This window comes from Grammomys surdaster, unplaced genomic scaffold (genome assembly GCF_004785775.1).
Source record: "Grammomys surdaster isolate TR1022 unplaced genomic scaffold, NIH_TR_1.0 186, whole genome shotgun sequence".
NCBI lineage: Eukaryota > Metazoa > Chordata > Mammalia > Rodentia > Muridae > Grammomys > Grammomys surdaster.
Genome location: NW_021604631.1, coordinates 7,030,163 through 7,057,581, shown reverse-complemented (window position 1 = coordinate 7,057,581; position 27,419 = coordinate 7,030,163). Strand labels below are relative to the sequence as shown.

General features: G+C 43.4%; 1 protein-coding gene and 1 pseudogene across 1 annotated transcript in view; one reads left to right on the top strand and one right to left on the bottom strand.

The window, feature by feature from the left end:
- Positions 1–27,419, bottom strand: part of Tmem178b (transmembrane protein 178B) — a 366,359-nt gene that overhangs the window by 310,247 nt on the left and 28,693 nt on the right. The window lies entirely within an intron of this gene.
- LOC114622044 lies at positions 5,178–7,460 on the top strand (annotated as a pseudogene).

Here is a 27,419-nt window from a genome sequence, read left to right as displayed (position 1 = left end):
ACAGTCTCGCTTCTTGTCCCTGTGGTGCTCATAAACTTCATTGAGCAATAGAGAACATACATTCATATAAATGAGCTATTTGTGGTGGATAAAAAAAAATGCATAATATGCAAACTCTGTCCATGGAATGGAATACCATGCCACATTTTCACTCATCTCTAGGAATGACTCGGAATGACCCAGGATGCACATAAGACCTCCATTGAGCAACAAGGAATCAAAGAATTAAGTGAGCTCTCCGCCACAGTTTGAGCTCTCTGCCATATGCATCTTATAATTCCATTAAAGACTTTTAATGTGAGTAGAACTAAGTAAAATAAAGCAGCACATTTGGGAATATGATGAATGCTTACTCTGGAGCATCTTGGATATCTGCACCACTGCCATCCTCCATGAATGGACATGCTGGCCCCTCCATGTCAAAAATAGCTCGGTCATCAGCGTGATGGTGTGAATGAGAATGGTCCCAATGGAATTAGGAGGTGTGACCTTGTTGGAAGAAGTGTATCACAGGCAGTGGGCTTAAGATCTCAAAAATCCCACGCCAAGCCCAGAGTCTTTCTTTTAGTGCTGCCTGTAGATCAAGATATAGAACTCTCAGCTACTTCTCCAACACCATGTCTACCTGCATGTCACCATGCTTCCTGCCATGATGATAATAGACTAAACCTCTGGAACTGTAAGCCATCTCCAATGAACTACTTGCTTTTTCTAAAAGTTGCCATGGTCATGGTGTATCCTTCACAGCAATAGAACACTGTAACAATCAGTTCTCGGTTCCTGAACATCAGTGAACTACCAAGAACATGCCAAGTATCCAGAACACATAAAACACAGCATAATCCTTACCCTCAGGCAATCTCTGACAGGGCAGTCAGCCTTGTAACCAGCACAACACTTGAAGGCAACTGGAGGCTTCTTTAAATGTAACTATGGAGACTTGCAGAGGACTCTGCCAGCCACCAAGAAATTCTCCAATTCTAATTCAATAATGAGAATATGGTTCATGGCCATCTCCTCCTCCCGAGGAACAATATGGTTAACACATCTCAGATCCTGCTGTTTAATTGTAATTGACATTTCTAGGTCACTGGAGGTGAAGGTGGACATCCTTCTGGAAGCCTTCTTTTTATGATAGCAGCAGAGGAAAAGAGGCTAATTTTAGAGAATATGACTGGCCTCTGCCCCACAAAGAGCATCCAACAGGTGAGTTTCTGACCTCCCATCAGTAGCGTTGATGTGAGAATCAAGAACTGACATTTGCCTCCCACAAATCTCACCACCACAGCATGGGCTCTAAGATGCTGCCCTAAAGATGTTTCCAGATGTAGCATCCCTATATGAAACATGCCATGCCCTAGGCTTCTGTTTCCAGTATTAAGTAATCACTTTCTTAATGCATTTTGGGTTTTGTCCTTTTCTCAGGGTCCCAAGTTAGCTGATGCTTTGGCCAAACAAGTCCAATCTTCTTGTTTGCCATAGAGAAGCATATTTACTAAGTGGCAGGAAAAGGGACAAGTGTCTATGCCATACCAAAGACATCTGAAGACAACTACTGGGCTATAAATAAATGGTCAACCTCCACAGAGAACAAACAACTGAGAGAAAGGAGCCTAGGAAGGCCAGTGATTCTGAACATTGTTACAAGGCCCACTCCTCCTAAGGCATGACTTTACAGTGAGAAAGAACAGAAAGAAGAATCATGAGATCAGCATTCAGCATCTAAATACAACAAGGAAGAAGGGTGACCAGATGTCCCATTGATGGAGACAATACCAGTAAAACACCTGTCATAAACATGATAGTCTTAGTTTAAAAGTCAGCTCATCAGTAGGGACACAAGGTGGTGAGATGAAATTGACAGAGCCTTTAGGGAACAGAGACCTGACCTGCTATACCCTCAGACTCACGCTGGACCCACTCAGGTAAGTACAGATCCCAGGGCCAATAGGCACTGAGTGAGTAGAACGTGTAAAAGAAGCTGAGCTTGAAACACGAAGCTTTGGCTCTGTAGGCATAAAAACCCTCCCAGGAAAGGAACAATGAAGACTCCTGAAGAGACATTGGAGAGATGGCTCACCAGTTAAGAGCACTGGTTGGTCTTCTCCAGAAGATCCAGGTTCAACTCCCAGCACCCACTTAGCAGCTCAAACTATCTATAACTCAAGTTCCAGAGAATCTGACATCCAATTCTGGCTTCCTTGGGCACCAGGAACACAGAAGGTGCACAGACATACACATAACAAAAATTATATTTAAAAATCAACTGAAAAACAACTACTTGGGTAGCTGACCGAGCTCGGTAGTAAATGGGAGAGGAATCTGTGGCCATCGTTTTATATTTTCCCAGGTCTGGCACTGCAAATCACTACAAATCAGGTATCTTAGAAACATCAGGATCTTATTCTCTCTGAGTTCTGGGGCATGACATCTAAAGCAAGATATCAGCATTCTGGTTCTTTCTACTGTCCTAAGAAGAATCTGCTCGTGCTCGTTCCTGGCTTGACTTAACCTGCCATTCTCAGCATCCCTCCAGTCCAAGCTCTGTCTCCTTCTCCATGTGGCATGTCCCGCTGTGCATCTCTGGATCTCTGTGGATCACCTTTCATTGCCTACAAGGCCCACCCAAAATGCAAAATGATTTCCTAACAAGGCACTTTAATACATCAAGAAATGCAGTATTTCTGAATGAGACCATATTCATGGGTTTCGGGGATCAGAGCCTGAGCCTAATATTTTTAGACATTTAGCCCATTGTATATTTATGTGAAATTATGTTCATGCAAAGGTCAACAAATATTCTTTAAAGGAGAAAAAACTCTTTTCAAGCTAGCTTTAAAATACTAAGACTATACTCTGCAGGAAAAAAAGGCTTAAATAAACAAAATGCCCAAGAAATAGACATTCTTTTATCACTGCTTTTATAACTACTGCGTTCAAAGAAAGTGCTACATTGACTGACAGTTGCTCTCCCTTCCTTGCCTGCACAACTTCCTAGGACTCTGCTGAGGGTTTGTGAACCTTAGCCATGGCTCACGGGTGGAACCTTGCAGAGAGTCATGGTATATGGAAACTGGCACATCTGGCACTGATCTTCATGGCCCTAAAACTTCTAAACCCCCTACCTTTTTGTCAACAAAAATCCTGGCTAGTCTCCCACACATGCTCTGGGGAAACATCAGAGAGAGATGGGGCCACCTTCTCAGGACATAGCCACCAGTAAAAATGAATAACTTCAGTTTCAAATTTTCCCCAGAATTTTTCTAGACTAATTTCCCATACTAATCATGTAATTGTCACACCAAATACTAATTGGATTTAGGGTATCCAATATCCACTATAAACAAGACAAAAAAAACACAATGTAAGATCAGATATGAAAATAAATTAAGTATGTGGTAATCATCTAGTACATGTCACTCCTATGCTGGCCCACTTCTATAACTGTCTTCTCTCATGGTTTAACACTGACTTCCAGAGCAGGGAGCAGAGTGGAAGACAAGGGTGCTGGGAAGAGATGCTGTAGGTTCTCACAGCATACCCTTCTTCTACTCGTTATATGAAACAGCCTCCCGTGTAAGAGTCTAAGTAGTCTAAAAATAACAGAAACATCATTAATCTAAGGCATCAAGACCTCAGCCCCAAACACTCTACCTTCTCCCTCTCACTCAGGCTACCTCAATTCTGATTAACCCTCCTATCCACACAACACCCCTAGCTTTGACCCATAGCCCTCCTTTAACGTGTTCTTGCAAACCAGATGACCTACAAAGTCCTTCCCCCTGGTGTTCTCTGGCCACCTACTCTTTCTCTGAACATTTGCATGACACTGATCCCTCATCACCTCTTGATACATGACTTGATCACTTCCTGTTTCTAATACCCCCCCCCAAAGCCCTGTAGGAAAGAGAGTCCTCCGTACCTAGAGCAGCCATCTCCTTGTGACAAAGATGAGATTACAGGAAGGTACAGGAGAAATTGCAAAATTGGGCTTGAATAGGAAAGTACAACTTTGCCTTCTGGTGCATTCTTGCTAACTTGCTGACCTTCTGGTGCCAACAGAAATGGTCTAGCAAGCTAACTTCCCTTGCTCCCGGAACCGCAGATGCCAACTGTAATTAAAACAGCAACTTCCTTTTCCAGTAAGTGTCAGGTGAGGTGGCATCCAACTTTGCTTCCTTCCAAGCACTTACAAAACAGAATTGTTTCCGTTTTTTTATTTTTTAATTTTTTTGACAGATTTTATAGCATCCTTCTTCCTCCTCCTGAAGAGATGTAGGAGTATCTGTTTAAGTCAGAGCAAATGAAAATTAATTTTTCTTTGAGAATCCCTTTAAATGCCTTAACCCCTCTCCAGCTAATTGGAGACACCTGAGAACATCAGCTATCAAAACTGAGGTTGAGACAGGAGAGGGATTATCTTTAAAATCAAACACAAACGCTCTCTCTCAGAAGAATTTTTTTAATCATTTCTTGGACAAGAAATAACTAATTAGTGTCCCAATAGGGGGCTTCACATATTTCTTTTATCCTTGGTTAACTTCCAACAAACCGGCATATAGAAAAGTCAGAAAAAGAGAAAGAGGGCAGGTAACCTCTGTAATTCTGAAAGCTTTTGTGTATTTCTCTCGTGACTGGGGAGAACAGGAATTGGAATTCTAAGGAAGAAGAAAGTGATGAGTAGTGGAAACGGCTTTGCAATCTTCTTTGGAAGGTTTTCATCTCACATAGTATTTTCCCCCTTAGGGAAAATAAATACAATACTTATGTCCTTACCTTGCTGATGTTGCAACTTCAAGCGTTCACAATACTTACAATACCATATGTTCAGCGTTCAATTCAACAAATATTTATTATTTTCCTGGCACTGTGCTAGGTGCTAAAGAAAGAAAACAAATAATATTTAACCAGCATTCACTTTAACAACTGTGGACAGCTCTAAGAACTCTCTAGAACAAGACAACCAGGAGTCCTTCCCTCAAGGAGGTCAACAGTCTAGGGAACAATGCCCCTCAGTATTGAAAAGGGGTTGGGGGTGATGCTCGTTGATTCTTAGTGTGTGATTCTTGCTATCAGCTATACCAGCCTGTGTCCACTTGAGACAGAAGTTCATTTAAAAGCTGAGTGTGATTTCATTCTGAAGAAAAAAAAATCAGCTCCTCTTCCTGTAAGCAGCGAAAGGTGACTCGTCAAGATGGTTCGCTACTCTCTTGACCCAGAAAATCCCACAAAATCTTGTAAATCACGAGGTTCAAACCTTCGAGTTCACTTTAAGAACACCCGGGAAACTGCCCAGGCCATCAAGAGCATGCACATCCGAAAAGCTATCAAGTACCTGAAGGATGTCACTTTAAAAAAACAATGTGTGCCATTCCGTCGGTATAATGGTGGAGTTGGTTGGTGCGCCCAGGCCAAACAGTGGGGCTGGACACAGGGACGGTGGCCAAAAAAGAGTGCAGAGTTTTTGCTGCACATGCTTAAAAACGCAGAGAGTAATGGTGAACTTAAGGGTTTAGACGTAGATTCTCTAGTCATTGAACACATCCAGGTGAACAAGGCACCTAAGATGCGCCGACGAACTTACAGAGCTCATGGCCGGATTAACCCGTACATGAGCTCCCCCTGCCACATTGAGATGATCCTCACTGAGAAGGAACAGATTGTTCCAAAGCCAGAAGAGGAGGTTGCACAGAATAAAAAGATATCCCAGAAGAAACTGAAGAAACAGAAGCTCATGGCACGGGAAGAAATTCAGCACAAAATAAATGCAGATAAAAATAAAGGTCTTCTGGTGGTCTTTATAAGCAAAAAAAAGAAAAAAGAAAGAAAGAAAGAAAAAAATCAGTATGCAGTCTTAGCACATATATCTGTCCCTAAACTTTAGAACAGTCTAGTGCAAAGGCCAGAGGCAATCTTTAGCTTTCCCCTTATACAACAGAGAAAGCTGGGACCCACCAAAGTCAAGGGCTGCCAGAGCTCATGAGGTCGTCTATATGGAAAAGGGTCTGAGGCTAGAAAGACCACTGCCCACCCTTCTGTAGGGTACCAGGCACTTCCTTCCAATGGACTCCAGGAGCTCAAGGCTGACTGGAAAGAAACAGCAGGAAACAAACTCCTCCTGTGCCTATTGCTTCCTCCATCACTTCTGAAGGTCACCAAGAGCAGCACAGTCCCCTGGGAACTAGCTATGTAACTGGCAGTGTCCCTTGGGCATCAGTCATAAGGCAAAGAGAGTGGAAACATCCAGGCCATCTGACAGCCTGGCAAAGCTCAGTTCTGCCTGCCTGGATGTCTATTCTTCTATAAGTCTCTCTCCCCAATACTTAAGAATACGTTCTATATTTCTGCATGTCCCTGGTAAAGCATCAGAAAAACAGAGAACGGACCCACTGGGGCGCAAGCATAAAGTATACACGAGAGAAACTTAAAACAAAGGAAGAGCTAAAACACCAATTGAAGCAGAAGCAGCCGCCAGGCAGCATCGGTGTGCAGGGGACAGAGCGATGGCTATAGCTGGTCTGAGTTTACATGGACGTTTTGTTTGCTTTAGGATTCGATACAGTATGTTTTTATCATTTTCTTTACTGTCCTCCAATTCCTCCCAGATCCTCCCCCTGCTCCCTCTCCACCCAACTTCATATTATTTCTCTTAAAGACTAAAATGAAAAAAAATCCACTTAAAAAACACTGGAGTCTGTTTTGTGTGAGCCTACACCTAAGTATAGGGCCTGCCATGGGGTGTGGTTGATACACCTGTCACTCCATTGATGAAAACTGATTTTCCCTCTCCCAGCAGCTATCATTTTCAATAGTTTCTTGGGTAGAGGTGGGACTCTGTACTCACTTTCCCTCCTCTATGCTGGGATTCTGTCTGGCTTGAGCTTTATGCAGGCCTTGTGTGTGCTGTCACAGTCTCTGGGGGTTCCTATGCACAACTGCCCTAGTGTGTCTTGAAAATGCTATTTCCTTAAAATCTGGACTGAGGTTCCCGGCTGACCAAAGCTGGGATGCCGTGGTTTAACCTGCCCTTTTTATGATCTGCTGCCTTGATATCCACTTGCAAGTGGGCAAGAAACAGCATGCCTGGCTGTGTAAGCAAGCTCACTGTAACGGCTGTCCACAGCATAAACAACCCATCTCGCTTACCTTTCATTCAGTGTCTTCACACTTACGGAGAAGAAAAGAGGCACAGGAAGAAAAAAGTGGACGAGATGAAAATGGAAAAACTCTTATCCACGGTTCCCTCCCTTCATCCTGCTATGCTACTCCCACGGAATCATATTTAGACTTGCTCTCTCACCCATCATACGCACTGTACTGGGCTCTACCTTTCATCTTCCAAGATGCTGGTTTCGAGCCTCTGGTGGAGGTGAGCCACGCCTCCTAGCACAGGATGGAACTTGTTTTGCATAATCAATGTCCTTTATTTTATATCCTTGTGTTTTTAGGTGGCACTCTAGGTGTCATGGAGCATAAAACTCTTGTATGTTGCAGAACTTTAAAAACAGGCTGCAGTATTGGTTCATTGATCAATCTCCATCATCAATAGTGATTTACAGTGAAAGTCCAATTCCCTAGTTTCCAGTGTCCACACAAACTACTATATAGAACCAGCCTGGACTTTGGTGTGATTTGTTTTTCCTTCTTGATAACATTCTTTGTTGTCACAAAGCCCTTCATTGGAACCCAGTGTGTCCCACAATGGCAGAGGGCTAACCTACCACGTGTAAGGCTCTGTGTTCAATTCCCGGCACCATAAAAAGTTAAGTAATAGGGCTGTCCAAAAGGAATGTTCTTCGTTCATTCTTCCATTTCTTTGGTACTTGGCCCTACTCTTGTCTCTTTTTCTTACCCAAGAGCCTCGGTTATTAAGTTAAAATACCTGAGTATATTAAAGAATCAAGAATAAACAAGATGGAGATAGAGAGATGGCTCAACATTTAAGAATGCTTGCTGCTCCTCTAAAAGGACCCAACTCAGTTCCCAACACCCACCTCAAACAGCTCGGAAGGCCCTGTGATACCTTCATTGTGCCTCCTCAGGCAACCTGGTAGTTACACACATATACATACATACATACATACATACACACACACACACACTTACTTATTCAATAAATAAGTCTTCTGTTTTTTTAAGAAAATGTTCAAGACTGTGCCCCCATAAAGACATAGAGAACAAGAGACTTCAAGATAAAGATTTTGACACATTTTGGAGCAGAGAAGGCAGAGGGGGTTCTGACTGAAGAGAGAAAAGGAAGCTACTTCAGCCAGTAGAAAGAGAGTGTCAAAAAGAAAGGAAAGATACACCCCACTGAACCCTGGAAAGAACAGCCTGAACTTCACCATGCCAAATTTATAAGATGGAAATAACAGGTCTCCTACAAAGAAGTTAATAAATCTTGTGTCTGTCATTATCTAGAAAACAATTGATTTATGCTTTCAAAATTGACAATTTTAATTTAGAATTCACTTCCCAATCAAACTATCAGCCAAGACTATAAGAACAACAGCATTTTTTCATGTAAATAAGAACTCAAAGATGCTCACTCTTTTTAAAGAGGCTTCCGTAGGATGAGTGACAGCCTTGGGGCTTGGGGTGGCACAAAGCATGGCATCCATGGGGAAAGCGAAGAAACTAGAAGACCTAACCAGAAAGACAATCTAATATAGTCTGTTGGTATGTACTAACAACCCAAAGAAAAATCAACTCAAGCAGGAATAAGAAGGTTCTATGAGGAGAAATGGAACCCACAATTTACCTGATGTTTTGGAATGTTGGAGAACCTATCTTGACAAGTACCTGCCTGGAAGGCCTACCAGCATCTCTGGGAAAAGTTGGCAATCAAAAACTGAAATATTGGGCTGGTGAGATGGCTCAGCGGTTGGTTAAGAGCACTGACTGCTCTTCCAGAGGTCCTGAGTTCAATTCCCAGCAACCACATGGTGGCTCACAACCATCTATAATGAGATCTGATGCCCTCTTCTGGTGTGTCTGAAGACAGCTGCAGTGTACTCATATATACATAAAATAAATAAATAATTCTTTAAAAAAAAAACTGAAATATTGAACAAGGATCTGGGAGATACTCAGCAGAGAAAGGTGCTTGCTACCAAGCCTAAGTGTGATCCCTGGGGACCCACATGGTTGAAAGAGAGAACTGACTCCCACAAGTTGTCTTCTGACCTGTACACCACAGCATAATTATACCCCCAATACATACATACATACATACATACATACATGAAATATAATTTTTGAAATTGAGTTAGGTAAAAACAAAATCCCCCTTATTTATCCTTAGGAAAATAAAATAATGTTCAAGAAGTTAACACAACCAAAGGGCACAATATGCTGAGAAGTCAATGTTATTTACATGGTCAGAATTGCATACATACAAGGTTTTTTGACCAAAAACTGTAAACTGACTACACTAAAAAAAAATCAAGATGTAGATAAAGGATAGACTGCCCGGGGTAACCTCCAAATCAGTTATTTAGAGCTGTCCAAGAAATAGCAGCATGAGAATAGGACTTTTAAATACATAACATATGAGAAGAAAACAAAAAATCCAAAGCAGATGCTTCAAAAAAGCTAGCCTTGGAAACTGGAGAGAGGGGACAGCTTTGATCTTAGGGGCTTTTAGTTGTATTTTGCACAACTTTTAGTTGTGTTTTACTTTGATTAAAAAGTATTAATAAAAACAAAGCTAAATTTAAAAACCTGTGTCCCACTAATATATACCATGACTTAACATTCTAGAAAACCTGTAATTATCTTGTGAGTAGCATAACTGTATTGCATTATCATTTTATTAAAAGCATTTTATTGAATGCAAACATTTAAAGCATCTCACCATTAAAATTAAAAGAACAAAAATAAGTGCTTTCAAAATAGATATATTTGCTCACTTAATCTCACCATTAAAATTAAAAGAACAAAAATAAGCGCTTTCAAAATAGATATATTTGCTCATTTAATCTTCACACTAACGTAACTGGTAAAGTACCATGGTCTTCCTCCATCGGGTGAAGAAAGGACAGTTGTCTTAGCTGCATTTCTGTTGCAATGATAAAAAAAAAAACCCTGACAAAAGCAATTTAAGAAAGAACAGGCTTATTTTGGTTTTGGGGAGACAATGTCTATTGTGGTGGGGAAGACATGGCAGCAGGAGGCTGCTGGCCACCTCACACCCCCCCTCAGGAAGCAGAGGGAAAGCAGGAAGTGGGGTTAGGTTATAAAAGCTCTAGACCTGCCCCTAAAGAGCCACATCCTCCATCAAGGCTCCACCACATAAAGATTCTGCAACCTCCCAAATAGCATCACCAGCCAGGGACCAAATGTTTAAACATGTAAGTCTGTGGGAGACATTTCACACTCAAACTGCAATGAAAATTGAATCCATCCAAGACCAAGGTCCAAGATGTAAAAGCAGAGGCAAGACTCTCCAGGGCCTCTGACACCAGACCAACCCAGCACACCATTGATGACTGCCTCTGTTCTAATCCAGATCCTCAAACCGGTGTCCTTCCTGAGCCTGAGACCCATCTCCACTTGCCTCACCTCCCACCCCAGTCTGAAGTCTGAGCACTTGACCATGACAACCAGAGGAGCTAGTAAAAGTAGACTGTACCCCAGTATCCCTTTAAACAACATGGTGATGACTGAGCCTGATCCACCCTAACATCAGAAGGCAAGGAGAGACCACAGGACCTCTATGGCTCCATCCTGTCTGACCCATTGCTATACTTGAAGGAGATGAGAGCTCACCTGAGGCTCCTCTCATTCCAGGTGCTTCATGCAGCCTTTGACCTACATATCTACCCCTCCTCCTCCACCGTTTCTCCTCCATATGCACCCATTTGCAAGGCTGAGCCAAGCCAAGAAGTCAGAGATTCGTCACTGAAGACACTCAGAAAATGGATCTTACAAACTGCATCAAAGCAGGTTCATAAAAATGTTTGCCAAGAGTCACTCATAGATGTAGGTGTCTCACAGAGCAGAAGATTTGACAGGAGTTCTGCAATTAGCAATTCATACCAGACAGAGTATACCCAAGATAAAAAAATCACACTAGATCATTCTACATTGCATGAGGAATGAAGTCTACATTTGTACCACAACCCATAGAAGTACTCAGCCCGCATCACTGATGCCTTCCCAGGCCCTTCAGGCCCATATTTACCCTGCTAGCTCCCATTGCCTGACAACCTAGGCCTGAGAACTCCCTCTGGCCATCATAACCCACTAGGACCAGGCAGAACAGACTGGAAGAGTCATATAGTTGTTCTTCCACCCTCTGCAGGCCTTAACAAGTGATTGAGGAATCCATAGATGGAAGGATGACTGCCTAGGACAACTGCCAAGCCAGGCACAGCAGAGATGGGTTTTCAGCACTGTCTCCCAGAGCACCCAGGAAACAGTAACCTGCTCATCTGTTCACTGTTCTCTAACTTCCTGCCTTCTATTCTGTCTCAGGGAGTCTAGAGGAACTCAAATCACTACAAGGCCTGTCTGACTCAGCAAAATGCCTTAAGAGAAGCAAGTGTGCCAAATAATGTCCACGGGGAACAAGCTATAAAGAACAGACAGGACTGCCACATAATTAGCACCTCCGGGTTTTTTTTTATGCAAAATAAATGTCAGAAGGAAAGTAAGACTTTCTGAAGTGCTGTAGATGAAGCCCTTTCAAATTGTTTACTCTGCTTTTTCCTTCACAGTATTTCTTTTTATCCTCCTTTCCCTGCCCCTCCCCGCCACACACACACTTTTGAAGAGAGGATCCCACAGTATGGATACTCCTGTCTGTTTCCAGGGGGCTGGGTTACAGAGCTGTGCTACCGTGCCTGGCCTCTTCACACCATTCATTTCTCCATTACTTGTTCTTTTTGGTTAAAGACCAACTTCTGATCTCCTCCTTTCCAAGGCTCAGGAATCACTGCTGGAGATGGGGTAGAAATAAGAGTAAGAGCCAGGGGCAGTGAATGACTACAAAAAGAAGAAGAGGAAGAAGAAGAGGAAGGAGGAGGAAGAGAGAGGAGAGAGGAGAAGGAGAGGGAGAAGGAGAAAAGGAGAAGGAGGAGAAGGAGGAGAAGGAGGAGAAAGAGAAGGAGAAGGAGAGAAGGAGAAGGAGAAAAGGAGAAGGAGAAGGAGGAGAAGGAGAAGGAGAAGAGAAGGAGGAGAAGGAGAAAAGGAGACGAGAAGGAGAAGGAGAAGGAGAAAAGAACCCAGTAGCTGTGACACCAGGCACAAGGCCCATACAAGCTCAAGACAGACAAAATCCCATCATGGAGGGGGAAGTGGGAGCACAAGGTCCCACCGCTAGCTGATGAGTTAATAGTTGATAGCTGCTGAGAGAGGAAGAGTTAGTTTGTTTTTGTTTTTTTGTTTTTAAGGTATAAATCTAGCACAATCCAAGAATGGCCCCACACCTAATGAGCCTGATGAGAATTTCCTACAATGGGTTTTGATCACAGTCCTCCTTCCCCCAACCCTCCCTGACCCATCCCCCCACCCACCCAGCTTTGTTCCTTCTTTTCTTGTTTTACCACCCAGATGAAGTTGAGTGGTGATAGAATGGTGAGCGTGAGTCTCCAGGACGAAGAGAGAAAAACACGATTAAAGCATGATCCATGAAACCGTCGAGGAATCTTTTTTTTTTTTAATCCAAAGAAGCAAATTAACAAGCTCTGAAATGACGAGATAAGGCTCTTGATCGTTTAGATATTCTCTATCCTGTTGTCTCTTTAGCTGAGCCACTTGTTCCTCCTTCAGAATCTGTATTCCGGACACCCCACAGACAGGGACACATTTCATCTAAAGAAGCAGGCATCACTACTGTCCTCAATGAACACAGGAAGAGAATGTGACCAGATTAAGTGACTTGTTCATGATGGAAACCCAGGTTTCCTAGACCTAGCCTTACTGACTCTCACCTCTAGCCTTTATTCAGAAAGCCAAGACAAAGGGTAGATAGTCGAGTAGAGTCCAATCTGTACCAGAAGCGCCTTACGCCTGTGAACCAGCCTCACGAAAGAGACCCTTAGTGGGCTAGGGCCAGAGTGAGTGGGGAATGAAGGAGCTCCAGCAGCATTTGTCCGGTGCTTGTATCTGAACTCTGCAACCAAGCTTTCCTTCCCTGCGAGTTTCTTGCAACATGATGGTTTCACAGAAGGGTAGGAGAGACAGTACATAATATAACAGCACTCCAATATTCCACTCCATGACAGAATGCCAACTAGGGGTGGGGGTGGGGGTACCTAGATCGAGAAAAATATCTCAGCCCTCACTTTGTTGAGATTTAATAGTCAAGCAAGCTCTGTTTAATTTCCCAGAAGTAAATATGACTCCAGCAACCTCCTCTGTAAGATGCTGTTTGTTAAGCTAAGTGTAAGTGAAGACTTAGACTCCCAAGCTCCTGCCCTCCCCGGTCCTTGAGTGTCCTTCCAGAATCTCCTCCCAGTTCTGTGGAGCCATGTCGGCATCTACCTTCGCTCCTCCTCGAGTGAGCACAACCAACAGTGCTTCCATTGTCTCTACGAACACAGGCAGCTTCGATACTTAAATAATACATTCAGACAATAAGCAGACAAAGGTTTCTCAGTGACTCAAAGAGAAAAACAGGCAGCAGAAGGGTGTCGTTGTGAGGCACATGACACCCTGAACCCAGAGGAGAGGCTCAAGCTGTCAGTATGCCACTCGTTTGCCAACAGCAATTTCATTTGTGCAAAATCCATCATCCATCACAGTAAATTAATGTTGTTAATTTGAATTTTATTGGATTTTGTCACTTTATTTGCCTTTAATGGGCAACTCTCTAGTGGGTTTGGGACTACACAAGAGTTTTGCATGCTAGGCGTGTACACCTAGCTTTATTTTACACACAGTTAAATAAGATTATAATCAAAACAATAAAAGACAACTCTGGGGTTCACAGTTTTTTCTGTTTCAACACTAACCCTACAGACAGGTCATCTTCCCCAAACCTGGAAGCACTGACGAAGGCAGCTCTCCTGTGACGGCAGCTTTCACAAACCTGGCTCTGAGCTGATGCTCTGTGACTTTTGCAACTGATATCACTGGGCTGTTCAGCATGGCTCAGTCCTTCTGGGACCCTTAAAGGAGATGAACAAAACACATCTCAGAACCACCCAGGCAAGGACAGAAAGAGCCATTTTTCCACAAGCTGCAAGCCCTTGTGAGTCAAGGATCAATCTATGGGCTAGTCTCTTTGCATCTTCTGCATCTTCAGGTAGGTGGCTCGTGGATGAAGTTCTATTGGAAGTCCTGGGTGCGTTCTCAGAAGCCATGGTGCAGAACGAGACATAGAGATGGGGTAGCCAAAGGGAGATGCTGTTGATCTGTGAGCCCCTGGCTGCCCAGCCACAGCTAGAGTAAAAGATGGCAGAGGGGATTGGAAGACAGGCCACAGAGGCGCCTGGTGTCCTCAGCAGCTAGCATAACACTTCTTAAAGGAGAAATGCTGGATTTTCTACTGGGATTCATTCCCTACTTCCTCTGTGCCTCCGTGTGCTCAGCTGTACTGTGGTCGTCCAGCTTCAGACCTGGAGCCTCGGCTCCCTCTTTTTGCTATTCATGTACTATCCTTGGTCCCTCACTGAAACAACAAGCCTCTGTGGCCATGGCTTTCAATTTCTATGTAGCATTTCCATATACTAACCATGTTTTTTAAATAACCTTCTTCCCCCGCTTTAAGGTACACATGGTCATATCCAGAGACCTGATGCTATACAGCTCAAAGGGAATTAAATACTGTCCAAATCAAATAGTGGCCTCTACTAAATTCTACAAGCATTTGTCAAGTTCCAGTGAGAAGCAGTGTGTCATAGAAGTAGAGAAGAGATGACAGTGAGTATGTCACGCCCAGACTCAGTCTTTTCCTCAGCCTAATGATGGCCCAGCTCACTACCCAAGTGTGTACAAACAGGAGCCTTGGAGAGATAGTCTGCAGGTTAGAGATAGTGTTCTTGCAGTCAGCTGGGAGGCTGGGAATGGCTTACTAAGGAATAAACACTGGGGTGGGTTCTGTCTGTACAGAAAAACCCTCTTGGAAAGAGAAAGAAAACAAGAAGAGAGGGGTCTCAGCAGTCTCAGGCCTGAACATCCCTGCCCTGCCAGTCTGGTAGTTCTCACGCCAGATGGTTTCAAGCTGTGTCAGGTTCAGTTCCAAAGTCTCAGGGCAGAGATGGGCGGCAAGGGAATGGAGCAGAGGATTTGGCCAGTTCCCCTCCTGCTTCAACCCAAGCAACTGAGTCAGAACAAAATTAACAGTTCCAAACAAGCACTCAAGAAGTCAAAATCGGGGCTAGAGGTGGCTCGTTGCATAAGAAAGCTTGCAATCCAAACAAGGGAACCTGAATAAAAATACCCAGGAATAATAATAATAATAATAATAAAAGGTGGGCATGGCTGTATGTACCTTTAATACCATTACTGGGGGTGGAGATATAGGAAGATCCCAGGAGCTCACTAGCCAGCTAGCCTCACTATAATGACCAGCTTCTGGTTCCATGAGAAACCCTATCTTAAAAAACTAAGGCAGAGAGTGATAAAGGAAAACAGCCAATGCACTCCTTGGGTCTCCACATGCATCCGCACAAGAGCACACATCCATACACTCACATACATATAACACACACTCACACACATGGACACACAAACAATATATTATTTATTATTATTATTATTATTATTATTATTAAAAATACTCCAAAAGTACTAGTCAGAAAGTGAGAGGACAGCCCTGCTCCCAAGCAGCCCCTCGACTGTGGGCAGAGCCTGGCAGCCTTGCCAAGCCTGGCTTCCTCCCTCTCATCCTGCAGCCATTCTCAAAGACTTCCTGCCATCTGTGAGCTGCTGGTCAGCTCTAGGGTTAGCTGCCTAGCATTTGGACACCGGGTAGAGGATTTACAGACACCTCGGTCTCCCTCAGGCTAAAGCACAAAGGAAGTTCTAAGTCACCATACATTTCCCTTCCTTTACTCCTCTTCCCACACGAGGACCTTGAGCAGTAAGATAAATGAAATGAGCTTCTTGTCCACTAACCCAGCAAAAACCATTTGTCACTTTGGCCAAGGGAAGTGAATAGCTATTTGCAGAAGGGGACCTGTGGCTTTGAGAATGTCCAAATGAGTTCTCTTCTGGGGTAACTGAAAGGAAAGCACTGTTCCAGACTGTTTCTACCACTGGGATCCCTCGATTCCTAGGGGACAGACAGAGAAATGAAAAAATGTCCTCCCTAAACATGCAGGAATGACAAAGATAGGGAGAAGGATAGGACTGATCCTTTGGCCTGAAACTCTTTTTCTTTTTAGATTAATTAATTGATTTTATGTATGTGAGTACACTGTCTCTCTCTTCAGACACACCAGAAGAGGGCATTGGATCTCCTGTTACAGATGGCTGTGAGCCACTATGTGATTGCTAGGAATTGAACTCAGAACGAACAGTCAATGCTCTTAACTTCTGAGCCATCTCTCCAGTCCTTCTTTTTGGTTTTCTGCTTGCTTGTTTGTTTGGGGTTTTTGGTTTTTGGTTTTTGGTTTTTCTTTCTTTTTTTTTTTTTGGTTCGGTTGGTTTTTGTTGTTGTTGTTCTTAGGGTTTGGGGGGGTGTTGTTTTGAGGGGTTTTGTTTTGTTTTTGTTTTGTTTTTGATATAGGGTTTCTCTGTGTAGCCCTTGCTGTCCTGGAACTTTCTCTGTAGAATAGGCTGGTCTTGAACTCAGATGTCCACCTGCTTCTGCCTCCCAAGTGCTGGGATTAAAGGCATGTGCCATCACTGCCTGGTTTGGCCTACAACTCTTAATATGTACTTAAAATCTTATCCATGAATAAGACAGTCAGTGAGGTGGATTGTGAAAAAAAAATATGGCTTCGGGTTCTTTAAATCTTCCCAATTAAAATTAGGCTGACAAGCATATGAAAACATCCCTGTAAATTGAGTCTCCCTATGTACTAATAATATATGTGTGTGCAAAAACTAAAGATCAGACATAAGCAAATAACAGGAAAGGCAATTATTGACTTTGTAAATGATGCCTCCTTAATACTTCTAATCTAGAGACTAATGTTTCTGGCTTTGTCAAGAAATGCCAAGAGTGTTACCTTCAACTGCTTCTGTAAATGAGAACACACACTTTAGTTTATTGAGGGGGTATAATCAGAATGAAAATATTGACATAATCAAACACTCATTTCTGGTGAAAGAAAAGTAAATACAAACATGATTCCTGACAGCGCTGGTTTATCCTGCTTTTCTCTCCCAAGACTATTTTATCATCGTCTTCTTCATCATCATATCCATCATCATCATCATCGTAAGATGCCAGCACCACTGTATCTGAGACGTAACAGCCAGATTTTTGAGTTCTGACCCCTCTTCCTTCCGCTTTTTTTTTCCAATCTAAAATTAACATCAGCAAATCCCTCCAACATTGTAGTGTGTCTGCTCTGATCTTTGCAAGCTGTCATCACCACAAAGTAAGAAACAAACCATACTTAAGGAGCATTTCCCTAGGCCAATAACTGACAGCAAGCATGTCAGTTACTGAAGCAATCTTGTATACTATAAATGGTAAATTAACATATTAAGTAAACAGATGCTAACAGTCTCTGTATCCTTCAAATGGCAGGCAGCAGCCTCATGGAAGCTACATTAGTAGCTCTCTGTGTGTGTGTGTGTGTGTGTGTGTTGAGCAATGGGCGATGGGTTTCAGCTTAGAGTCTCAAAAGCATCCAGCCTGATCAGGCTTCTGGCAGAGGCTCTTCTTCCAGCCTCATAAAGGGCTGCCTTCTTGCAAAGCCCTCACCTTACCTTTCTTCAGTTAGGAGAGAGAGTGTGTGTGTGAGCCATCTGGTGCCCCTTCTGATAAAGGCACGTATTCTATCTGATCACAACCCCATCTTCATATCTCATTTAACTTCAATTACTTCCTTGCTCCAAACACATGTGCCCTGAGGGTGAAGCATCAACACAAGGAGACCCATACTGGGTCCCCAACGGTGCCCATGGAGAAACTGTCGTCCTCAGGGACTTGAGTACGTCATAGTCAGTCAGTTACCATTGATTCACAAGCTCCTACTGCGTGCCAGGCATTTTCCTGATGGAGAAAGGAAAGAGACTGAAAAGGCATATCTGGAAGAAGAATATGCATAGATAAACACTCATATTCTTGCAACTGCCTGTACTTCTCATATGTTCCGTGGATAAACTTTTGAGTATATATTCATAAATTCTCAAAACGCTGCCTCTCCAAATGGAGCGTGGCATTTCAGGTGAAACCAGTATAATTCATATCAGTATTTCCTTGTTTTTCCGGAGTTTGGATGCAGTTGCATCTTCTAAATTGTATTCTTGAATTTTCACCACTTATTTATTTATCAAAAGAGCTCTCCCTTTCAATCAGCTCTTCAAATCTATGAGCCCTTAAGTGCAGGAACTTCATCTCATTCCTCTGAAACCCCCAGCTAGATTGTATCCGATACATAATGAACCGTCATAAAACTGTTGAATGAATAAAAGGTCAATAATAACTACATATAAAAAAAACAATTTAGTGTAACACCCAGATTTATTTACTTAGGGATGACCACATGGATTAGACAACCTATTGTGGGATTGTCCTTGGAATATATAGATTCTCCCTCTCTCGGTAGCTATTAATTGCTGATAGCTCTTCATCTAAGGGCAGGGCTTGTGATATTTCCTCCAGTCCCACTGGTATGTCAGCCAATGCATTCTGCTATATTTTTGAGATTTTGCAGGTACAGCTTCCCTGCCATATAAAAAGACACAATCTTGCAGCTGGAGTCCTGTTCCTCTGGCCCTTAAAGGTCTCTGACCCTCTAGTCTTCTGTGCTTCCTGAGCCTCAGATGCAGGTTATCAAGTGTGGCTGGGCACCCAAGAGTCAGGTGCTCTGAGCCTCAGATGCAGATTATCAAGTGTGGCTGGGCACCCAAGAGTCAGGTGCTATTAGCATCTTTGTCAGTTACAGATTTCTGTGATGGTCCTGAACACTGCAAAAAGAAAAGTCATTGATGAGGGGTGAGAGTTACACTTACCTATGGACACAAGGTTAAGGGTTTGGGGTGCAGTTAGGAATCATACTGCTTTAAGAAAGTTACAGAAGTAGGTCCTCCTTGAGGATCCAGGATCTCACCAGCCATTGTATTTGGCTAAGTTTATAGTACTAGGCATGAACTACCTTGTATTCAGTGGACCTTAAGTCAATTAGACAAGCTGTTGGTTGCTCCCAAGATACAAGTTGCATCCTGGATGATATCTTGCCATATTGGTCCAAAGTTTCAAGACAGTTTATAAAATCACTAAACAAACAAGCTCCTAAAATCTAATTATCACTTTTTTCCATTATGTACCACTTTTCCCATGAGTCAGCTGTTTAAAACTATATAGAATTTCTTCATTTAATCGATAAATCTGAATTATGAAATCCTGTTTGGATTTTGCTTGTGAGTCACTTTTTTTTAGGTGTGTGTGTGTGTGTGTGTGTGTGTGTGTGTGTACGAAGATGCTGAGGAGGTCAGAAGAGGGTATCAGATTCTCTGGATCTAGAGATAACAGATGGTTGTGAGCTGCCTGGTGTAGGTACTAGGAACCAAACCTGGGTTCTCTGGAAGAACAGTAAGCTCTCCTAGCCTCTGAGTCATATCTCAACCGCAATACTCAATTTTTGATTCCTGTTGGCATCATCAAAAATCATAGCACTCAGTGAACAGTTCCTAATTTCATATCATTGGTTCCTCTCCTGTCATCAAAAGTCATAACTCCCCTACCCCTCCCCCCCCAAAAAAAATTAAACCATAGCATCAGGTGAATACCATTTCCTACCATGAGTTCCTCTCAAAATAATCACCACTTGTGTGAAACTTCCTTTTTATCCCACATCTGTTCATCATGCTCTTCCTAGCTCCTAGGTACTGTCTGAGACAGAGCAGGATTGGAGGTGAGGAGAGCCAGGCACTATCACTGTCCCGTGATACTTAAAAGCAAGCAAACTTGTGCCAACTAGTGCTCTATTGCAAACTAAATGGAGTGCACTGGAGAAAAGAAATGCAGGCCTGTGAGACTGAGGGCGGGGCAGGGGGAGTAAGAATGTTTTAAGACCTTGTCAGAACCAAGCTACAACCATTCCACAGTCACAACTGCGTGTGCCACACTGTGCCCATCTCCTCCTGAACTTCTAGAGCACTTCCTCTAAAGACCCATCATCATCCTTTGACCCCACAGAGATCTGAGACCCGATGGCTCCATCAGCCTTTTCTGCTCCTCATCCCCTCCCGTTCTTCACTCCCACCTATACTGATGAAGAACTTACTGCCTGTCATCATGACTTCCTACTCCTGTGAATGACTTATACATACTCTCTTCCAGCTAACTTCTGGCCCACTCCAACTCTGCTTCCTTCCATGCAGAAAAACATTGCAAGCGAAGAACATGCAATCGTACCGAATTAAACTTTAAACCTAAGGGTCTGCATCTACCCACAAAGATCTAAGCCCTAGTCCACTTGTCCATCCTCCCTCTGGGATGGTGACCTACCCAACAACACTGTGAACTCACACAATGGATAAAGCTCCTGCACACTCCTGCTTCTGAATTTGTTTGCCCACTAGCATATGTCTAACGTGCACTGTCTGCTCTCCTGTGGACTGACCGCCTGTGCACCTGTTCAATGCAAACGTGTGCACTGGAGCTCACCCCGTAGTGTCTGCTCAGTGACATCATACTAAGGAGTCTCCTTTTCTCTCATATTGGAAAATTTTCCTTTCCCATAGAACAGTCCCATTATCACCTAAACATGCTCTAATATCTCCCATCCCTAGAAATCCTTCTCCTGAAAGCCCTTCTCATTCCAACTAACATTCCATTTTCCTGAGACCCTCATGACAACTCACCTTTGCAGCATTCTCTCTACTCACTGCCCCGGTGTCTCTGCCACCATTGCCTCTTCAAGCTGCTTCTGTAAGACGTTTATGCTCCTACTACCACCATCAATGACCTGCAAACTGCCACACCCACTGACCAATTCTCATTCATTCAACCAGCAACAACCAATGCAGGCATCTTCCCCTTGCAAACATGCTCTCCACGTGGCTTGTTCTGTGGCTTTGCGCCATGAGCTCTGGCCCATTATCGAGTCCTCCTTGACAGCTTCCTTTGCTACTCTTTCTTCTCTGAGATGTTGTAGCACCCCAAACCTCGGTCCTCAGCCTTTTATTCATCTCTCATATATTCCCTAGACGATCTCCTCTAGTTAGGACTAGGAATACCTGAGGTGAACACAGTCACGTTTATATTTCTGATCCGGTGTACTCTCCCTAACTCCAGGAACATATATCAACATTCCTACTCTCTAATATACAAGAGGCATCCACAACTTAGCATCCCTAAAAACCAAATCTCTCACCTTTCACAAACCCACTTCAGTCATGTTAGCCTCCACCTTGGTTTATAGCCACTCCATTTTTGGGCAAACAAAACTGTGGATCCTTCACTTTTTTTTCTCTAGAATCCCTCACACGCAGTGCACTTGTGAATTCTGTTCGCTATACCTTTGAAGTGTCTTTAGGGGTGGGGTACAGGTCACTGCTGCAGTACTTGGCTAACATACACAGGGCATAGATTCGATTCCCAGCACCATCCACAAAATAAAAATAAAACGTGTCCAGAATCCAACCATTTCTCAGCGCCTCCGCTGCCAAGGTCTGGCCCAAGCCACCATCAACCTGCCTCCACTGTGAACAGCCTACTAGCTGACCTCCCTGCCCAGCCCTGACAAGAATGGTCCTTTGAAAACATGAAGCGGATTACATCACCAGTCTGCTCAGCTTGTTCTGATAGCTTCCCACTTAGGACAAAGGCCTTACACTGCTCTCCAGGAACACAGCTGCTTCTCTGGCCCCTACCCCGTCGTCTTCTCCGCTCCACCCACCCTTCCAGCTGTTTTTCAAACAGACCAGTTATGTAGATGCTTTGCATGGACTTCCTCCTCACTGTCCTTGCTTTCCCCACAAATCTCTCTCTCAACCTGTCATCTCCTTCAGTGCCATCATATTTCACTGCATTCTTCTCAGCCCAAGCCGATACTGCAACGCTCTACTCCCTATAACCTTACTTTGCTCCATTTTTGTGAAACACTAGTCAGATTCCAACATGCTAGATTATTCATGTATTCTGATTATTATCTGCCCATTAGAATACAGGCTCTGGCAGGTACGGAGTTCGTTCACTTTACAGGTGCCTAGAACAGTGCTTGGCATGCTGTATGCATCCAATGAATGTAGGTTAAGCAAATATATTGGATGAAAGGCTGTGATGTCAAAACTAAAAAGTCAGAATGTAAATATGCACAGTGTATCCGGGAGTGGAAACGGCGATGTGGAGAAAGGACCACTAGGTTCCCATTAATAGGTTAGTATTTATTCGCACATTTACACAAATGTGTTCATCAAATTATCTGGTTACTACTCTGGGAAGTAGCCTGGGGCAGAAAGAAAGCTCCAAACACCTGGCATTTCTTCGAGTTTAAGTACTTCTAAAATTTCCCACAATCCATCAAACTTTAAAGAGTGAATGACTACGAACTTGTGCTCCTAGGGTAAATTACAAGAGTGCATGGCCCATCACACTCTAAATTCCACTTATAATTCAGGCTGTGGGGCCTGGAAGATGGCTCACCCAGTAATGTGTTTTCCACACAAATTTGAGGACCATATTGATTCCTTAGAACCCACACTGAAAGGCTAAGCACAGTGGCGTGCACTTGTTTAACTAAGTGTTGGGGAGATAAACAAACAAACCCTAGGACCGACTGGCCAGTCTGTCTACTCAAAAACAGTGAGCTCCAGGTTCAATGAGAAGTCTTGTCCTCCCATTGACTCATATGGGGAGCAATTGTTGATCTCTGGCTTCCACACACATATTCACACATATGCATGCTTCCCCCATACACACATGCATACATACATGAACATGGACACACCCATACACAAAATAAGCAGGCTTTCGATGTAAAAGTCAAATGCATTTCGTGGCCTTCTCCCTAATGTATGTGTTTTAATATCAAAGTAGCATTAAACAATTTAACAGTTTAACTCCTCAATTTCCTAGTCTTACAGTAAAATGCTCAAGCCAAAAAGGAGTGCAGCGTTGTCCCTGGTCATCACTCATCAGGAAACCCGAGATCCCACTTTGAGACTCAGTGCATACCTAGGAACCAAACAGTAACTCTTCAGAATACAAAGCCAAGTCAAAGGACAGATACAAACTAGCATCTTCCCTTGACTGGCCCATTGTCTAAGGATTTTATTTAAAAGTTCCTGTGATTTAAGTGAATGGGTTCTGTGTATGTTTCTGGCTGTACTTTCAAAGGCTTCTAAAGACCAGACACTTTGCTGCAGACTTAAGCACAGTAGCTGAGGGTTACATTGTTTTTCCTTTCAAGGCCTTAGCAGTTCTAACTTGGAAGAAGTTGTTACAGCAGAGAGAATTTAGGAAGACTCGAATCTAGATGACAATTACAGTGGTGTGCATTTCCATTCGATACTAGATAAAAGAAAGAAAGTGTTCTGTGTTTTAGACCAAGGGTTGGAGTGAAGTCAAGGTCAGACAACCACAGATTAGCCAGCTGGCCATTTCTTCTCCCATCCAGCTTGCTACTCATGGTCCCTTCTTATATTCCTTCTCATCTTCCATAAGGGATGGATTTAGGATGAAAAGACACACCGGGGTTGAGGGCAACTCTTTGCTATGGTGAATTTAAGTCGAACCTCTGACTCTGTCCACACAGAGTCCAGGCATTCGGCCCATGTTATGATTGAGCTCATTCTTGAAATCCAAACCCCGGCACATCAGAGTAAAACTGCATTTGAAAGTTGCATTTTTACAGAGACAATGAAGCCATTAAAAGGAGCCATAAGCAATGAAATAAAAGCACAGTTTAGCGCCTTGATTTTTTAGTCTTACAGAAGGGGCTGGGGGAAACCTATTGCTTTTCTGAGATTGGGGCACATAAGGGAACAGAAAGAGGGTATTTGAAGGTGCTGGGCAAAGAGAGCCATTAACAAGTCAAGAAGACAGACTTTGGAAGAACCCAATCCTGCAGATACCTTGATCTTGAAATTCTCCCCTTAAAATCATGAGGTACTGGGGAGGAGCGAAGGTAGCTGGTGGTAGTGCCCAGACAAAGAAACGAAAGAGCAGGTAGAAGGGACAAAAACCCTGAAAGTTCAATTGCATCTTCAGACCCTCAAAGGATACTCACTGGCTTGGTCATGAACAGGTTCCTTTGTGCCTACTAATGTGTCTCTGTCATCTTGTGTTGACAGTAGAAAGCTTTCCGGAGCTCCCCAGGAGGCCCATGTCAGCCTGCCACTGCATGACCTACATGGCTCAAAACAAGGGTGCTTCACCTCTACAGCAGCAGGAGCCTGCTCAGCCAAACCCTGTGAGCCTCCAGCTCTGTCAACCACCCCAGGGTGCAGCCCCTGTATCTCAGCAGACCCAGAAAAAGCAAACCCTGTGTCTTGTAGACTCAACCTGTAAAGATTCTGATTTGGCTCAACTCAATTAAGGACAGGTAACGAGAGTTCTGAAAGTGCATGGATTTGCATGTTCTTGGCTGCCCGTGTTAGGGTAGGTGGGAGAGAAAGAGAGTAAATTGTTCTTATTTTGGTATGCTGCCTCAACAGTGGCAATGCAGGGGAGATAGTTCCAGCAAAGATCCTGAGTCCAGGAAACTCTGTCTTCTTTGCACTGATAAGGGTTTATTGGGGGGGGGGGAACATAATCCCTGCCACTAATACAGTCTTAGTAAAATCTGCCAATAAATAAATCTTAAAAGGAAAATGTGTCAGCAACACTATTATTAAATAGATGGGAAAACATTCAGGGTACAACTTCAAAGTTTCTCATTATTATACAAATTCAAATTGCTTCCATTTTGTTCCCAAAAGCTATATGAAGATAAATAATAGTCTTAGTCCTCCTTCCAAACTTTCTATTCACTGAGTCACAGGGAGTAACGAAGAATGTCTCTAATCCCAGCGTTGATGAGGCTGAAGCAGAAAGATTGCCATGACCTTTCTGCCATGAAGCAGAAAGAAAGCCAACCAACCTGGGATACATAGTAGCAAGTTCAAGGTCAGCCTGGGATACATACTAAAATAATGACTTTAAAATAAATAAATAAGTAAATAAATAAATAAATAAAAGATTTAACTCAGTCAACCAGCATTTACTGAGCACCATCTATGTGCTTCAGATACTAGAACAGACAGGCAAATGAGATACAGTGCCTTCCTCAATAGGACCAGTCCAGCCAATAGGACAGGCATGCACGTATATCACAGTAGGTTTTAAAGTATTATGGCACATATTCTAATGGCAACAAAGTATAAGAAGAAATGGAAACTGACAGGGGGGACCAGACAGCACCTGGATTTTAATTTTGTATCAAAGAAGATACAGGTCACAAAGTAGCTGCCCCTGATGCTTGACAGCCTGGCTGTCCAAGTTCATGACCAAGAGACTTCTCATTTTCTGTCCCCACAGGCTATACCCCAGCTGTGACTCAGCAGGCCTAGATTGGCTTCTGCCTGTGGAAGGTCACAGGAGAGGTGAACTGACACCCTGGCAGGGCAATCCGTTTTTTTTTTCCTCCACACTTGATAGAAAACTGGGTGCTGAGAAAACAGCAATAGAGAAAGTCCCAAATGAGCCAACAAGGTGGCTCAGTGGGTGACGGCACTTGCCACCAAGCCTAATGACTTGATTGTGTTCTTGATTATGATCCACGTGAAGGTATGAGAGAGGCTCTTGGAACATGAGTATCTTAGTTTTTCTTTTTATTGCTATATTCTATTGCCACTGTGATAAAGACCATGGCCAAAATCAGCTTGGGGAGGGAAGAGTTTCTTTCATCTTACAGTTGGTAGTCCATCCTCTACGGAAGTCAAGGCAGAACCCCAAGGTAGAAACTGAAGCAGAGGTTACAGAGGAGTGCTGCTTACTAGCTTGCTCTCTATGGCTTGCTCAGCCCACTTTTTCTACCACTCAAGACCACCTATTACCAGGCAGCACCACTCCCACTAGGCCCTCCTCCATCAACCATTAATCAAGAAAATGTCCCCGCCCCAACACACACACACACACACACACAACTTGCCTATAAGCAATCTCATAGAGACACTTTCCTAATTGAGGTTCCTCTTCCCAGATGCCTATAGCTTGTGTCAAGTTGACAAAGAACTAACCAGAACTATGGACCTTGGAGAACAGTAAAATTGGTAGCTTGTGATAGAGAGGCACAGGGACGCCTGAAACCTGGCCCCATATACCTTAGCTGCTTACCTGGACAACTGGATTTAGTTCTGTAAGCATCAACCTTTCCTTCTGTAAAACAGAGATGCCGTGCCTACCTCAAGGAAGCCTGAGAAATCAAAGGATCTGTGGTAAGTGGGAAACTGTTAAGCCTGAAAAACACTGTGCAAATATAAGAGAAGGTTATAATTAACCTAGCCACAAAGCCGCCTCAGGGCGTGATTAAAATACACTGTACCCCTCCAGATCGACAAAGTGTGAATATGGTTAAAAAATAGGGACAACTACTCCTAAACAGAGACAGTTGGTGTGTGGGCAAAGCCCCATAAGCATTCTCTACGCCAGGAAACTTGCATATGCTTAGAAGCTAGCACGTTCCTGTTGGCCTTATAGCAGCAGTGTAGGAGAGATTCAGAGTGAAATCTGTAGCGACAGGACCACTGCCAAGCACAACTGTCCCCACCCCCTAAAACCTGCGGACTGCCAGTCTCCATCAATGGAAAAAAACGTGCCTTGTGCTACTAGACAGGGGAAGCCATGCAGTAGATCCTCCCTGGGAGAGGCCAGCAGAGCCTCCAAACTACCATAACCTAAACATTTAAAGCCTGAAGAGAGACTTTTTTTAATAAGAGAAGGATTCCAAATAGGGAACCTCTCCCAATCCTGACAAATGATTTACAAAACCAGTACTTTTTCTATCTGATTACAGTAAATTTTCCAATACAATGAATGCTTTGTTTGGCTGAACCATTTAATAGTCGTTCACACTCTCTAATGAAACTACTAATTACAAAACCTCTGCATTGCGGGCAATAAAAAAAGGGTTGCTAACCTCTTTACAGTGCCTGTTCTGCCATCAAGTAGCAATTATTCTCCCATGGTCCTCCTCTTTTTCACTGATTCTCACCTCAAGCATCCCCATCAACCCCACTAAAAAGGATTTAAACCCTCTCTGCCATATAAGTAAGCATAAAGTGTACACACACACACACACACACACACACAGAGAGAGAGAGAGAGAGAGAGAGAGAGAGAGAGAGAGAGAGAGAGAGAGAGAGAG